Raw genomic sequence first — 16335 nt, 5'->3', positions numbered from 1 at the left:
GTGGGGTGGAGGAAGGGGGAGAAACAAGGAAAGAAGAAAGACTTGGATATTTTGTCAGATATATTTGGTTAGGATTTTTTTTCAAAGAGCTTTTTGTTGTAATAGTCTTTGGTTAAAAGGAAAAACTGTTTTATTAAGAATACTGCTTCTACTTCTTTTCTGTAAAATTAATATTTGCAGAGAAAAAAAGAAATATAGCTTCTACTTTGCATGCTAATTTTGACTGCTTGTCTTTACTCCCTTTAATTTTTTAAAATTAAATTACACCTGATCCCTGTAATCCTAAATACAACATAAAGAAGGAACCTGAGTGCTACTGTAGATCTGCCTGCTGATTTCCAAAACATCTTATAAAATTTCAAAAATATCTTATGCAATATCTTATGCAACCTAGAGAGAAGGCACATTTCCTTCCATGAAAGAAAAAGGAAGAAAGGGCAAGTTTCTCTGCCTCCCTTCTCCCAGAAAAAAAAAGATGGAACATTCAAAATTTAAAGGCATCAGTAAGAGAAGGTACATAATAAGCAAATTTTTAAAAATCTTATTGTATCTAAGTAACATCCTGGGCTTTGGTGACTTGTTTCACAACATGTTGAGTTTTGTTGCTTTGGCACAGAATGCTTTCTATTCTGGAATTGCACTTTTGCTGTGGGAAATGTTGCTACTACAGCAATGGGATTTCAGAGTGGTGTAGGCCCTCTCCTCTGGGAAAATCTTCCCACAGCTCATGCCATTGTTGTAGGGAATTGTTGGGGTGCCTGCTCTGGTCATGACCCTGGTGTCCCAGGCACCATTCCAGGATATTCCCATCACAGGCTGGACACGGCTCCACGTTTGCCAAGGATTTTGTTGTGTTGTGTTTTTTATTAGTGGGGCACTGTGCAAGAAGCACCAGGCAACCACTGCCCAACTCCCAGGGTAGCAATTCCCTCCCTGGGGACATAACAGCTCCAACTGGGAGGAGCAGCTGGATGTACATCAGTTGTGACACCGTTCTTGAATCAAAATTTGAGACCAGAAGTATGAAGCAGTTTCTGTCCCTGCTTTCCTTTCCCTCATTGAACTGCCCCACACCTTTGCAGACCTGTTCTGGCCAGCAGGCTCCAGCTTTCTCATTAGCATGATGCATTTTTAATGAGCTGTGCTACAACGAGCACAAGGAAGCTCTGAAGCCTTAACCAGAGGCCATGAAATTTTGTGTTATATCAATTTTTTTTCAACTACTGCATAGAGAGAAATGCAGGAAAACTCTGAGTGACAGAATGATCCTGGGTGAACAGGCTGAATCAATGGGTAAGCAGTTCTTTAAGATTAAAAAAGGTGTTAAAATAGTAAAGCTTTGTGCTGCTTTGAAGCTCACAGGCATGACATTTTTGGTGGTTTTATTACATTTTTTTGGTGTGTGTTTGAGTCAAGTAGATAGTGTCAAATTCTGATAAAACAAATTCCAACATCCTAAAGTCAAATGATGATATAATACAACATGTACAAACTGTGAGCTGGGGTTTTTTTCTTTTTCGTTCACTCAGGGTATTTTTAATACAGCTGAGAATTTAACCATGTGTGTCACTGCAATTTAGAAACAAGCTGAGGTAGGTAGGTAGGTAGGTAGGTAGGTAGGTAGGTAGGTAGGTAGGTATTAACTCAAAATTATTGAAAAAGAAGAAGACCACTTGTAATTTCCAAAGATCTGTATTATGCTGGACAGCCTGTATCTCCATCTGAAGGCATTTTGCTGTAGTGTTCTTCATCTTTTTCTGCACTTTGAAGAAAAAAATCAAATTATTTTGCTGCTCTGTTTGTGGTGAAGAATTGCCTTTTCAGGTAGTGCTATTTCAGCATAATTGCAAAGTGTAATATTCTATCATTGTCTTGCTTAGGGAAATCTATTCCTGCCTAAATTAGTTCTGTGACACATCATCTGGAAGTATTTCAAAACACAAAGCTCATCTTGAAGTGTTTGGCTTCTGCACCGGAGCTTTCTGAGCTCTCACCACAACAGGATCTGAACCCCTTCCAGCAGCACATTAAACACCATGACAAACATCTGCCATGTTTTGTTTTGTTTTTGCATCCTCCCCTCTGGGGAAAAGGCAAGTGCAGTGGCATGGCCAATTTTGGTCAGGTTTCTCTGTATGAGATTGGTTTGAGTTTTTTAAGCAAGATGCATTCTTCTGAATTCCAGTGAGAAAAGGCAAGGTGGAAGAAATGCACGGAGTTCTTGGAGTGGCAGGCAGAAATATTTGTGAAGTGTGGGTGGGTGATGCTCACCTTCCTCAGACTGAGCTGCAGGAATTGCTGATCATACTGGGATTTTTTTGGTGTGAGAGAGAAGCAGAGCTGGACTTTGCTGAGAGCAAAGGGCAGGTGTGCTCATTGCTAGATGGCAGGAAGTGGAGTGGCAGCTGGCTGGATTCCAGCCAGGAGGGGATGAGCAGAAGAGTCACTTCTGTGACTGCTGTGTCAAAGCTTTGGGCTTGGAGTCATGCTTATTCACAGGTTGTCCAAAGTGAGATTTTTCTGGCTGAGAGGTGGCAAACAGGACTCTATTCTGGGACTGCTGGTCCTTGTGCAAGAAGGACTTCAGCTTTGAGAGAGCCTGGAAACCCAATTCAGGTGTGCAACCCTTGTGCTGGCTCAGGTCTCAGGAGCTGGAGCTTCATCTGCATTGCTAATTGTGCTGATCTCATTAGAGGATCTGTGTATCTATTACCAGAGCTGCTGTTCCAAAACAGACTCATTTTGAGCTGGAATTTAACAGCACCAAACAGACCAGATGGAGGCACAAATAGTTAAATTGTCCTGAAAATCTACTCAATTTGCCAGAAGAGAGAGGAGTTTTGATAATTGATATTCAACCACTGTTGGGTATTTTCTTTTGCTCTCCTGGAGAGGTGGCCAGGCCTCCAATGACTGGCAATGGGAAGCCCTGGAAGCCTGGCTATTGTCACCTCCACCAGCATCACTGCTGTCTGGCACAGGAATCAGGGCTCCAGCCCCCAGAGGAGTCAGTCAGCTTTGCTGTCCTGTAAAATGGCATAGTGCACAAACTGATCTGGGATAAATCCAAAGCTGCTTTGCAAAATAAACTGGACACAAATTACAGATATCCTTTGTCCTTTTCAAAACCTCACACACAGCTGCTGGTGCTCACTAGTCTTGGAATAAATACTCCAGGCTTCAGCATTTTCTGATCATTTCTACAAAAAAAAAAAAAAGGCAGTGTACTATGTAAAACAGCTCTTTAGCTCCTAAAACTGGGAGATCCCAGCTTCTTAAATTCTCTATACAATATCCAAAGCAAATATTGTCTCTGGATCGTAAGTTTTATTAACATCTTGAATTTGCTTTATTTTTATTTCTCAAAAAGCATGCAATGACTGGCAAGCTGGGGATGATGGGATAGGAGACTCTATCAGCAACATTTTGAGGAAGAATGCAAATGTTTTTGGATAGAGAAAGGAGGAAGAGACTCCCAAGGGCAGGCAACCTTCAAAGACAGGGAGGAGAGAGAGGGGTGAATAAAAGTCTGTGCAGGCAGAAGCAAACTTTTAAATCAAACTTAGCATAAGATTAGCAAAAATATCTGCATTTACATCACCTGGAATGAACAGGTCATGCATGGCAGCTGGCAGCCCTCTCCATGGGAAGCAGGAAAGGTGCCCTCCTGTTTTCTGTCTTCCAGTTTAGGGCTTAGCTCCATGTTTCCAGGGATGCTTTATGATTTCCAGATGAAGGGCACATGCTGAGTTTTAACTGACTCCTGTGGAGTGACTCCTGCTGCTTCTCCTAAATGCTTTAGTGCCTATTGCAGAGCTTCCCAGGCTGCACTATAAACAATAAATGGTTAAAAGCCAGCGAGGAAGGAGATGGCTGGTTAACTAATCCTAGTGAAAATTGGCCCTTGATGAAGTGCAGACTCTGGGCTGCCTGTGATGGGCACTAAGTTTTCTTTCAAACCATGTGTTTTTTATTTCTGCTGGTGTTGGCTACTGCAGAGTCTGATTCTGCAGGTCAGGGGCTGTTTGTCACCAACTGCTGCATGGACAGACTCAGCCTTCAAAAGGTGGTGGTTTATGTTGTTTCTTTCTTTTCTTTTTTTTAATCCTTACTAGTAGAAAAAGAAGTTAAACTTGCAAAATGAAAACGGTGAGAAGAGAATGACGTGTCTGTTGATCATGATTATGCTACGAGAAGCACACTGGCATAATGAAGGGAGAATTGCTAACGATGCTGTTGTCTGTTTTCACATGTTTATGACAATTAGGTATGGAAGTGGGCAGATTGTCACTGATTTTAGGCAAAGCCATTGAGCAGGCACGAAGGAGCTTAAATGCTGACAGGGAACAGTTCATCCTTTGCAGCCCACCTCTGCATTTCCTGCAGAATTAAATTCACCCATCACAAGCAAATGCACAGTGTGGAACTGCATGAGCAGTACCCAGTCATTGTAATTTTTCATGGAAGCTAAGGAGGGAAGGCACTGAACTCCCAAGAGCCTCAAACCCAGTAGGTAGGATATCAGAAAGCTTTGCATCAGCTTAGCAACCCTTCTGCATGTGCACAGAGTGTGAAGCCTTTCACCCAAATTTAGCTTATCTTTGCTTTGGTTCAGTGGTCCCAGGCAGATCTGTAGCTCTTCATTACAAAACCTCCAGTCTGTGGTCTGCTGGCAGGGTAACTCTGAGGGACAGCACTGGGCAGCCATCCATCCTTCCATGGGATAAGAGTTCCAGCTGTTTGATGTGATACTGAAAGGCAAATCCTTGTGCTGCCACTGAACCAACTGGAAGGCTGAGGACCTAGAGCCTGCAGCTCCCTGCAAAACCAGAGCCTGATTTCTCACGTGTGTCAGTCCTGGACAGCCTCCCTGCACTCAGCTTGAAATGCATGTTTTCTCCCTAAAACACCATCTAGGCTGCCTCTTTTCAGTGACTCAAGCATGATCAGTCTTATGGATTTGCTCCAGGTTTTGTTGTGCTAATTGCCATCCCAGGTGGCTATGAGTTAATTAGTAAGCTGCATGTTTCAGGGTGCACCACAGCCATGTATAAACAAATCATTACTGGATAAAGAATGCACAGATAGGATGTATCTGATGATGTGGCAGATATACTTTGGTTTGACCAGGACAACTGAAATACAAGTATTATTAGTGACCATATGCAGTTCTCTACATTAATTGCCTTCATCTGGATTTGCTTTTTGGAGATCTGGGAATAAAGAGTTGTCTAAGGATGAGATATTAGGAAGAAATTCACTGTGAGGGCGGTGAGGCACTGGCACAGGTTGCCCAGAGAAGTTGTGAATGTCCCATTTGTGGAAGTGTTCATGACCAGATTGGATGGAGCTCTGAGCAACCTGTTTTAGTGGAATGTGTCCTTGTACACAGCAGAGGGCTGGAATGAGAGAATCTTTAAGATCCCTGCTAACCCAGGCCATTCTATGATTCCATTATTTTAATTTCCTTTGTTTTCAGACCAGCCTGTGCTTTCTGAGTTTTGATGACCTTCTCTCAGATGCTAAAAGGAGTCCTGTCTGTATTTGGACACGTGGGGAAAATGATACAAAGACAGCAAGATCTCTTCTTGGTAAGGCATCGCCGGTATCTTCTGGTCTTGAGCAGCAGTCCAGTGTCTCTCAAGTGTTTTCTCCCCGTGTGTCACTCTCAAAGTTTGCCTTAGCACACAGAAGGATGGAAGAAGGCAGCCAGAGCTCAGCCCTGGTGGTGGGGGACAGATTGAGGGCTCTGTGTCACCACTAAGCAGGAAGCCAAGCATGTGCTCTCCTCTGCCACCACCAAAACCTCCAAGTCCCTTCACTCTGGGCTGCCTGACCCCTACACGGGTATGTCCAGGCCTGAATCTATTGGTTTTTCCTTTCCTCTGCTCTTTCCCCAGTAAGTCACTTTGCCAGGTTGCATCCTTCCCTTGCAGGGCAGTGCTGGTACCAGGCAAAAAGAGTGGGATGGGGGAGGCAGAGAGGATCAGCAGGACGTGGCTCTTGGAGAGTTTGGCATCTCACCACCCATGGACACCCACCTCAGTGGGGTCAGGAGATCCCTGTGGGTGGGCAGCTGCATTCCACAGCAATTGCATCCATCCCATCCCTTCAGGGGATGTGGGTCCCTGTGACCATAACCTCACATTTCATTTCCAAAGAACTACACTGGATTTTCTGGTGTTGAATTCTGTCTTGCTGATGTGTTTGTTGAGTCAGTGCTCCACTCAGCATCAGCCTGAAACACAGCCTGGGACTATTAGCACAGTTCCTAATTTGAGCTGTGCTTATGAGCCTTCAGCTTGAGTTTGTTCTCTCACTGGAGTCATCGTTTACTTCAGCATAATTTTTTTTTTAATTCATGCCCCTCCTCTCATCACACACAGACCTCACAGAGATTTTCATGCATTTAAATGAAAAAGCCAAACTGTTCCCTTTCCTCGTTCACATTATGCAGCATTGCCCTTCTCTGTACTTTGCCCTATTTCAGAGCTGTCATGCAAATAAACCCAACTTTAAAAAAAAACATTAAAAAGTTTGCATCCTATCAGACTTTTTTCTCCTTCTCATGCTGTATCTGCAAGAAAAAAAATCCCTTCTTCTTGTCTTCCTGTTTCAGGTGTTTCCACTTCTTTCCTAACTGTGATCCAGTGTCTTTATGGTTCCCCAGTTGCCCAGGAAACAAACCCTGACTCCCTTTTCCCTGATGTGTAGTATTCACTATTCCATGAAGCTACTGTTTCCTGAAGAGTTTCATTATGGGGTTTTTTCCTCAAATTATTCCAGAAGTGGGAATTCTCATTTTATATCCTTGTACTGGGGCTGAGTGTATCTGGATGAAGCAGCCATTGCATTTTCCACCTCCATCACTGCAGCATCTGACTGAATTTAGCGTTATTTCTTTTGATCACATGAATGTACTGAACACTCGTCCTTCTGCAAGGAATTCTGCATGGTTGCCCATGGGATTGCCATGCTGGCCACAGAACTGAGATCCTCTTTGACAGACACTAAATGTGGAGAAAGCAGACCTGGCTCCAGGACTCGTGGTGGGCAGTCACTGGAGGCAGGGTGTGTCATCAGGAAGGACCATTTGTCCTTGGCACCAGTGCATGGCACTTGTCATTGGCTCTGCTGGGCAACAATCCTTAACCCAACTGAGACACAGCTACAAAAAACTCCCCAAAAGGAGAAAACCACCAGAAAATGAGAAAAAACAAAACAGCCCCCAATAAAAATCATCCCAGGATATATGATGGGTAGGGGTTTAAAGAGCAAAATGCAGGTTGTTCATGTGCAAAGAGGATCTTGCTGCAGCTGGAGCTCTTTGTGAGGACATGTGGATGTTGCTGTGGCTGTGGTGGGGAGTTTGCACAAATCACAGGTGGAGTGAGCAAGAGGCACTGGAGCAGGTGTGGAAGAACAACTCAAGGCTTTTGCCTGTGATCCTTTCATCTCTGATATTCTCTACAGAGACCACTGATGGCCTAGAGACTAAATTTTCCAAAATGGAATATACCCTGGAGTAAGATTTCCAGTTTGTGGTAAAAATAACTATTGCTTACTTCACAGGCCCATGGAAAAGCATCTGCCTGGGCAGCAGGGGAGCAGCAAACCACAGATACAAAAAAGAGATGTGCCAACTTCTGTGCAGAACATCCATTGGTGAGTTAAGCTGCCCCATCTTCCCTTTTCCCTTGTAAACTTTATATTATCTTGATTTTTTAGTGACTCATGGAAGGTGAAATGGTCTAAATCTTAATTATCCATGGGATGGGGACTCTTTGTCAGCTTCAATAAATCCGTTAGCCTCTTTGTCAGCGAGGAGGGAAGAGCTGTTTTGAATTCAGGGTATGTTTTTAAAGTTTCTTTCAAAGAGTACTTTTTTTTTTTTTTTCTCTCCTGTCATGTTTCTCAGAAGAAACCAGCCTGCCAAACTGCTCCAGGAAGCTCTTCTGAGACAGAGACATCCATCTCTGTGTACGGCCTGTACTTGTGAAGCAGAGCACAAAGCCCTTTTTCCATTTAATCCATATTAATTATCTCTCTGCAGCTCCTCTCTAGTTTCCAGTCATCCCAGGCACCAGAAACTTGTGTGGCTGCATCTTGAACAAACCAGGGCCTTCCACTCCCCACCTGGTAAGTCAACACTCCGAAAATAAAAATAAATAGAAAGGTTTACTGCTGAAGGATTGAAGCTTTCCATGCTTGAAAACTGAATGCCGTGGGACTGTGGACTAAGGCAGATATTTTTAGTGCCATCAATATCTCCTGGAGTTGATATCTCCCAAGACAGATGGTTGTTTCCCACAGAACGTTGTCAAATGTTTGCTCAGCCAAGATCAATTTTGTTCCAAGTCCTTTCCCACCTTCTGGTGAAATATATTTCACTTGCCAGACAAAAAATTAAAGAAACAGCATGAAACCTTGCCACCGTAGAGGGTTCTCATTCCTGTGGCTCTCCTGTGTCCTTTGGCCGTGTGACTGACATCTCCGAGGAAGATAAAAAGATGAGGAAGCTGGGGAAGAATAAAAGATGCACTTTTGATGTGTGAGCACATCAGGGCTCAGGTCAGATTTCCTGAGAGACCTGCACTCACTCTCAGCCTGTCAAAGGCTCTGGCTGCCACGCTCTGCCCTTAGAGCTCCTAAACCCCGAGCTCTTAACCTGCACACCCCTTCCAAACTGATCTTGTGAGGAAATGAGGTGCAAGGGGGAAGGAGGAGCAGAAGGGGCACAGAGAGGCTGAGTTGTGTGCATTTGAGTTGTCCTGAGTTGTGCAGCATTTTTCATCACAAGCCCCTGTGAGCCTGGGGACACGGAGGCTCCTTGTGGTGTCTGGCAGCGTGAATGGCTCTGTGGGCATCTTCAGCTCAAATCAGTGGGGAGAAAAGCACTTTTCAAAGGGTGGCATGCATTTCTTTTCTTTTCCTTGCTGGTTGCTATTTTTAGCTGAGCCTGACTTGTCACAGACAGAGAGAGAGAAGAGCTGGTTCTTTCCAAAAGTACAAGTTCCCTTATAATGCCTGATTGTTACAAGTGAGAAATTACCGCAGCCAGTGCCAGCAGCAGTTTCTGAAATGTTATGATGATTCCTTTCTGCTACACTTATCTTGTTGTGGCTCTGTATTTGAAAATTGTTAATACATGGTAGTTTCCTAGCGAGGACTTTGGCAGTCCAGGCTTAGTAGGGTATCTCTCATTTTCATCGTTTCATACACAAAAATAATTCTGATTTCGTTTTGTAATTCTAGATCCTTTCAAAAACGCTACAAAATCAAATTCATTCTTCTGCACACTGAAAGGTACATTGGATCATCTGGAATATTCTTTCCATGCTGATCCATAATCTTTACTATTAGAGATTCAGAGGCAGGTGAGGCTCTCATTGGAAGCAAAATCAATGCTGTGATGCCCAAAAATATTTTTTATCCTTAATTTAGTTGTCAGAGTGATCTATTCACACTCCTCTGACATCTTAAACAACCCCTATATCCTTACACTGATTTTGCAGAACATGATTGTGGTTGGAAGAAATGTGCTTGCCTTGGTATTGTGCAGCTTGTTTGGGATTTACCTGGGATTTATTGATATTTTACTCCTACATTTTCCTTAGGATTACAGATTCTTGATCCTTAACTCATGTAAGAGGCATTTTCATCCTCCTCCTGCCAAATGAGCATTTTCACTGTTACCAAAGTACTATGGATGCATAGCTGTGTATTAGATACATGCATGCCCAACTTATCACTAAATTGCTAACCTGCAGAAATCACTTTCTGTTACCTGGCAAAGTCAAGTGGAAGCCTCAGTTTAAGGCCTTTTCTTATATATGGACTCTAATTACCTATATGTTTTGGGGTTTTTTATGCAAACCTGTCAAGGGAAGCAAGGTTTGCAGTGTCATGGAAGCTCCTGGAAGAGAGTAAATGTGAGAGTAGTTGATGATTTGGCTGAAAATGGGTTTGGGACAACCCAGTCCCTGTCCTCTTGTACAAAGCCTTCTTGTGCAAAGAGAAATAAGTGGAATGCAACAATTCCAAGTATAAAAATCTGAGAAAGGAAAACCCAAAACATACAAAAAACTTTGTGCGTGTGTGTGTGTGCATGTAAGACGATGGTTTTTATCAAGTCTTATTTTATCTATGTCGTAGAATCATGGAATGGTTTGGGTTGGAATGGACCTGAAGGACCATCCAGTTCCAACCCCCTGTCCTAAGCAGGGACACCTTTCACTAAACCAGGGTGTTCCAAGCCCCATCCAGCCTGGCCATGAACACTTCCAGGGATGGGCAGCCACAGTTTCTCTGGGAAACCTGTGCCAGGGCCTCACCACCCTCAGAGGAAAGAATTCCCTCCTAATATTTAATCTGACCCTGCCCTGTGACAGTTGAAGCCATTCCCTTTTGTCCTGTCACTACATACCCTATTTAGCAGTTGGCTTCCCTCCTGCTCTTTTGGGGAGCTTTCTGATCTACTTTTTAAACTGTAAGGAGAAAAAAAACCTCTTCCTTTCTCCTTAAGAATATTCATGTGCAAAGGCCAAGCTCCTGCTCTTAAATCTTTGCTCTGGAGTTCATCTCCCAGATCCATTAATTTGTGGAACGTTGTCATTGTTAAGATCCAAATTAAGCTGCCTATCCTGTAAAGGATCCCCCCTGGCTGAAGCAAAACAGAACAGTTAATGCATCTTTAATAAACAATGCCATTAAGGATGCATGAAAGACATGTTGTAAATATTAAAGTGGGACTATCACTTTTTTTTTCCTTACTCCATTAAGCTTTGAAGAAAAATCTACAGGTCAAGTTATTTCTCATGCAAATTAAGCCAGATTCTTTGATTTCAAGTGTTTTGTCCATTTCTTTTACTACGGTGCTGCAGTTTCTACTCGATCTCTGAAGCAGCCCTGCTAGGATGTTTGAAAATGTGGCAAGTTCAGTTATGGAACTATGCAATAGTACAGCTATGAAACACTTGAATGTGAACAGAGCAATAACAGAGGACATATATGAATATTTCAAGGCATGCTGAGGTCTCCTAGACCTGCTCCCTGGCCAAGGCAGGTTTGACACACAGCACAGGCTTTTATTTGTGGGACCACGTTGCCTGCTAGGCTGTTATCCCACCTAGTGGCTGCTCTCCCATCCCACAAGGTGATTTTTTTCCAGGATATTGGTGAAGCAAGCCAAGGCTTGATGTATTACTTCAGTTAGCAGTGAATGTGCTTCCACTTTGCTTAGTCAGGTGGTCAAGGTGTGCCCTTCCCTTGTCACACCAGGGACAGGTTTCGTGTTCACATCATCTGGATTTATGCATCAGATATAGATGCCTGTCTAGTACAGCCAGCTTTCCAGTGTGAGTGCTCTGCATCACTCTTCTTCTACAATCACAGAGTCGTTTGGGTTGGAAAGCTAAAATCTTCCAGCCCAACCACTACCCAGCAGCACTGCCAGGCTCACCACTAACTCATGTCCTCAGGACAACATTTACATGACCTTTAAGTACCTCCAGGGCTGGTGACTCCATCCCTTCTCTGGCCATCCTGTTCCAAGCTTAACAACCACTTCAGTGAAGAATTTTTTCCTAACATCCAATCTAAAGATTCCCTGGTGCAACTTGAAGCCATTTCCTCTTGTCCTGTCACTTGTTACTTGGGAGAAGAAACCAACAACCACTGTGTGACTGCCTCTTAATTTGGGCACTGAGATAATGTGAAGAAGTCCCTCCCTGTCCCTGCTTGTGGGACCATCTCAAGTTTCCCTAAGTCCCTAAAGGCAGCCACAGGAGCGATTTTTATCTTCTCTGCTGTCTATACACAGTGTGCACAGTGCCCTTACTCACTGTCCATCCACTTAGCCATCAGCCCAGCACTGGCCTGACTGAAGGCAAAAACCAAAACTGATTGCCTTACAAAAATGTAGGGCTCTAGACAAACTTTTAAGTTGGAATCACATTAAAAAAAATTTCCAAAGCACTGCAAGAAACTTCCCCCAACTGGATAAGGAAAATATTTACAGTGAGCCTTCGAGAAGGAGTCCACCGTGAAATCCTCTGCTGCTTTCTCCCAACCCTGCCCTTTGCTCCTCTATTTCTCTGCCACATTTTGCTCTCTTATAACTTTCCAAATGTTGCCTTATTATGAAAATAAGTGGGATCTGTCCCCACTTAATTCTTTAAGTCACTGCAGTTGTTTAATGCATGAGTCCCACTAACTGGAGGGACCACTTTTTAAAGTGATTTCTGTACCCAGAAGAACCTCTTCATTCCTTTCATGATCTTTTTTCCCTGGTTTTGATGTCAGTCTTGCTTTTTGGGACTGAAGTACTCAAGAGTAAAGGCAGCTGAAGTTACCAGCAGTGTCCAGTGCTCTCTGCAGAGCAGAGATTTAATAGTGAAGGTCACCCCAGAAATTTAATGGTTAATCTTTATCTTTTTTCTACAGAATAAACAACTCTTTTTCAGGATGTAGAACTATAAGAATTGTTTTCATGTGTGTTAGAAAAAATCATATTGTTATGAAACAAAACCATTTTCCTGGCCATCATTTTTATTAAATAAGTCTTAGTATTTAATTTCTTTTTTATTGATATGAAGCATAAGAAAATTAATTGCTTCAGCCTACTGGCAATTATTTAGGTGAAAACATTCCCACCTGTGCTGTATCTCCCAATGTACTGGAAGAAAATTTTCCCTAGAAAATTGAAAAAAAGCCCAGAAAGCTTGACACGTATTTCATTTTTCTTTTTCTCTGTTGTACTTTTTTATAGATACATAATTTGGTGATGAACTGCATTTACCATCAGTACCATACTCAATTTAACAGTCAGCTTTTTCTTGCAGGAAAACCTGTAGCTCCTTTCTCCCTGAGCTGCTTGCTGCCTGCAGCTGGGAAAGCTTTTCCCATGGCTCCCAATTAGCTGCATACCCAAGCTGTCTTTTCCAACCGGATTAGATATCCAAGATTCCTTTCATATGTCTCCCTGCTGCCTGCTACACTTTCATTTGCATTTCCAGCAATATCCTTTACAAGTGGTTATGCCACAGGAAGGTTTGCTGGATCTGCGTGCCCATTGCAGGGTGCAGGGGTGTCTTGGTTTTGCACAGACTGATTTTTGGAAGCAGGGGAGCCACAGAGGAGGCTGCTGTGAGCTCTGCTGGAAGCTTCCACCATGTCCAGCAGAGCCAATCCCTGATGGCTCTATAGATGGATATGCTGCTGGCCAAGCCTGGGCCAGTTACAGATGATGGTGATGCCTCTGTGATAACATATTTAAGAAGAAAATCAAACCAAAGTCATGGGGGTTTTGCTTCTAGTCAGAGAAGAGGAGGAGGTAAGAATATGTGAGGAGAAAAAAAATGAAGACACCAAGGTCAGTGGAGAAGGAGGAGGAGGAGAAGCTCCAGGTGCTGGAGCTGAGATTCCTCTGCAGGCTGTGGTGAGACCATGGTGAAGCAGCTGTGACCTTGCAGCCCATGGAGATCCATGGGGGATGCAGAGATCCACCCACAGCCCATGGGGATCCATAGGGGATAAAGAGATCCCTCCACAGCCCATGGGAATCCATGGGGGATGCAGAGATCCCCCCACAGCCCATGGGAATCCATGGGGGATGCAGAGATCCCTCCACAGCCCATGGGGATCCATAGGGGATAAAGAGATCCACCCATAGCCCATGGGAATCCATGGGGGATGCAGAGATCCACCCCCAGCCCATGGGGGTCCATGGGGGATACAGAGATCCACCTGGACAGAGGGATGCTCGTGCAGTCTGTGGTTTTCCTATGAAATCCCAGAGGGATTTCCCATGGCACAGTGGTACCTGGTTGCAGTGCTGGGGCCAGGGCAGAGCTGAGTGTGGTGTTGTCTTCCTCACTGGTATGCAGGTCAGTGTCAGGGTACACTGGGGGGGGGGGGGGGGGGGAATGAAAGGAAAAAGTTTCTCAAATTTCTACCACTATGTTTCATAGCTTTTTGTTATTTAATTCTTGTGGGCAGGCACTCACTATCGAAAACTTATTTCTAGACAAAATCTGGTAATGAGCTCCCACTTAGCTGATGATCATTTTCTAAAAATAATTGCTCTGAAATTAATGATGCATGGTGGGTTTTTTGTTTAATCATGCTATCTTTATACCGAGGTACACCAGAATTATCAGATCAACTCTAACAGGATCATTTGCTGTAGTCTGAGATCGTAATTCTCAGACTAAACTGAAAGCATTTCCTTTTAACCTGCAGCAAAGGGCAGCTTCATGTTTGTTGCCCTTGATACTCCCTGTGTAACAGCATTTTTGAGCCTGTATTTTGAAACGTGTGAGCTTTTAAATGTACCTGAAATGCAAAGAAAAAGACCTAAAGAGGAAAATGAGCTTTGCACTGGGTGATTCTGCTGCATGTTTTAAATATTTCCATGGAATCTGGATTGTAAATAAGACAAAGGGGTGGGAAACAACTGCGTGTCTCCAGCTCCTGCAGAATCCAGAACCAAGTGTGAAGTGAGTGCCTGCTCTGGAAGACAGAGGGGGATTTTTCTTTGCACTCAGGAATGTCTCGTGTTATAAAGGCTTCATTGGTCTAGTTTCTCTTTAATGTGACTGGTGTATAAAAAGGTGCTTTTAGTGTTTTATCTTAAGGAGAAGGAATTTTCAAGCTCATCCACTTTCGAAGTTCAGGCCACTACAGCGTCCAGGTATCAACCTGTAAGTGTTCATTAAGCCAAGGAAAAGCATTAGGTTCTGATGCACTCTGCTTTTGTCTTTTGCAGAGATCACTTAGCTGCAGATAACTAGGGAGATGCCTGAGAAAAGGAGCAATTACAGGTAATCAATAATCCTCAAATGGTAGCAATTAAAAGTCTGAAAAAAAATATTAGAAAGAAAGCAGGCAAGGTAATAGCAAGTCATCCATCAGCCATTCAGAGAGGTTTTGCAGATCTCGACTTGAAGAAAGGAGGAGTTTTTAATTAAATCATCATCTGAGAACGCCATTGATCCTTCATGTGCGACAATTTAGAGTGCAAGAAACAGCTTTGAATGGCCATAATCATAAAAGATGTGTTTGTTTTCCCCAAAAATGAGCCCCTTGCCTGGCTGTGTAAAAGAGATGATTCTGCTGAAACAATACTGGAGAGCTCTCTGCTTTTAAATGATCTAATTTCCATCTCCTTTTGCTGAGACAATTCAGTGCAGTAACATATGCATTTGTTTCCAAACAGAGATGTCTGTAGACAACGTTTTCAGTACAACTTTGTCTCCTGCCCCAAGAAGATAAAACCAGAGGATTATGAATCAGCAGGGCTTGTGTTTCCACGATATAATGAACTCGAGCAGCTTGACTTAGGAGCTGCTTTTCCTCAGCTCTAGCTAGGGCAGAAATTCCATTTTTAGTGACTCTTTTGGAAGCTCAGCCTCTGTGTCTTGAAGGGGCAGCACAGAGGGTGTCCTTACAGAGGTCACCTTCTGCTTTCAGAAGCAATGGCTGGTTTGGGGCAATACCTCTCAAGGCTGCATGAGTCTGCTCCCCCTCACTGATGATGAGGAGGAGAATGAAGAAAAGGAGGTGTTCCTAAATCACTCAGTAGCTGGCTCAGGCTGGGGGGAACTGGAGGTGGGGATGAATTTAGGGTTTCCCAATCTGCAGTGGCCTCAGGTTTGGGGTACCTGTGAGTTTTTCCCTGGGTGGGAGACACATAACATCTCTGCAGAGCCTGGAAATTCACCCATGTTGCAAGGAGCAAGTCTGAAAGGGTAGGGGTTTTTTTGGGCTCTTTTTTGCTTTTTTACTGTGTGAAATTGTTTTGAGGGGGTATTTTTAGAGTTTTCCCCTTTGTGGTGGTAGAATTGATGGCTTATTGAACTGGAGAACATTAATTGCTGTGTCTGGGGCTTGGGAGAATAGGAGTGCTTTGCCGGGAAATGTGATTGCAACCTTCTGTGTGTGAAAAGCAGAAACACTCAGCTCTGCCCGGGCTTTGTATAACTAAAACATCGTGGTGGTGATGTTCAGGTTGGTGCTGGAGTTGTGCTGCAGGTGGGGGTGGCTCAGGTGGAGGACTGTGCTCTCTGCCTCCCACCCCCAAGCCCCCTCGGAGGCAAGCAGTGGGTTAAAGACCTTTTCTCTTCTTGATTAAATATCTACAGCTGTATTGAAGCTGGTGAGACTGCTCACAGGAGAGAGATTAAGTATTCATGCAAGCATTTGCAAGGTGAGCCGTTCGACCTTGCTCTGCCCGATTTCCCTGCCCAGCTGTACAGCAGAGCTCTGAACATGACCCACCTGTGTCAGAAAGGAAGGATATTTGCAGTCTCTGTCTCTTGCCAGCTCGAGGTATCA

The 16335-nt window shown here is 43.7% G+C and overlaps 1 long non-coding RNA gene across 1 annotated transcript in view; it reads left to right on the top strand.

The window, feature by feature from the left end:
- Positions 1 to 1087: 1087 nt before the first annotated feature.
- The window catches only part of LOC148224129 (uncharacterized), a 42272-nt gene continuing 27024 nt past the window's right edge, over positions 1088 to 16335 (top strand). Inside the window, exons 1-4 of the long non-coding RNA XR_015802829.1 lie at positions 1088 to 1293; positions 5480 to 5591; positions 7573 to 7665; positions 8054 to 8139. This is a non-coding gene — a long non-coding RNA (uncharacterized LOC148224129). The remainder of the gene's footprint in view (positions 1294 to 5479; positions 5592 to 7572; positions 7666 to 8053; positions 8140 to 16335) is intronic.

This window comes from Sturnus vulgaris, chromosome 3 (genome assembly GCF_052056855.1).
Source record: "Sturnus vulgaris isolate bStuVul1 chromosome 3, bStuVul1.hap1, whole genome shotgun sequence".
Lineage (NCBI taxonomy): Eukaryota > Metazoa > Chordata > Aves > Passeriformes > Sturnidae > Sturnus > Sturnus vulgaris.
The sequence above is the reverse complement of the archived record's forward strand: the minus strand, read 5'-3'. Positions and strand labels throughout refer to the sequence as shown.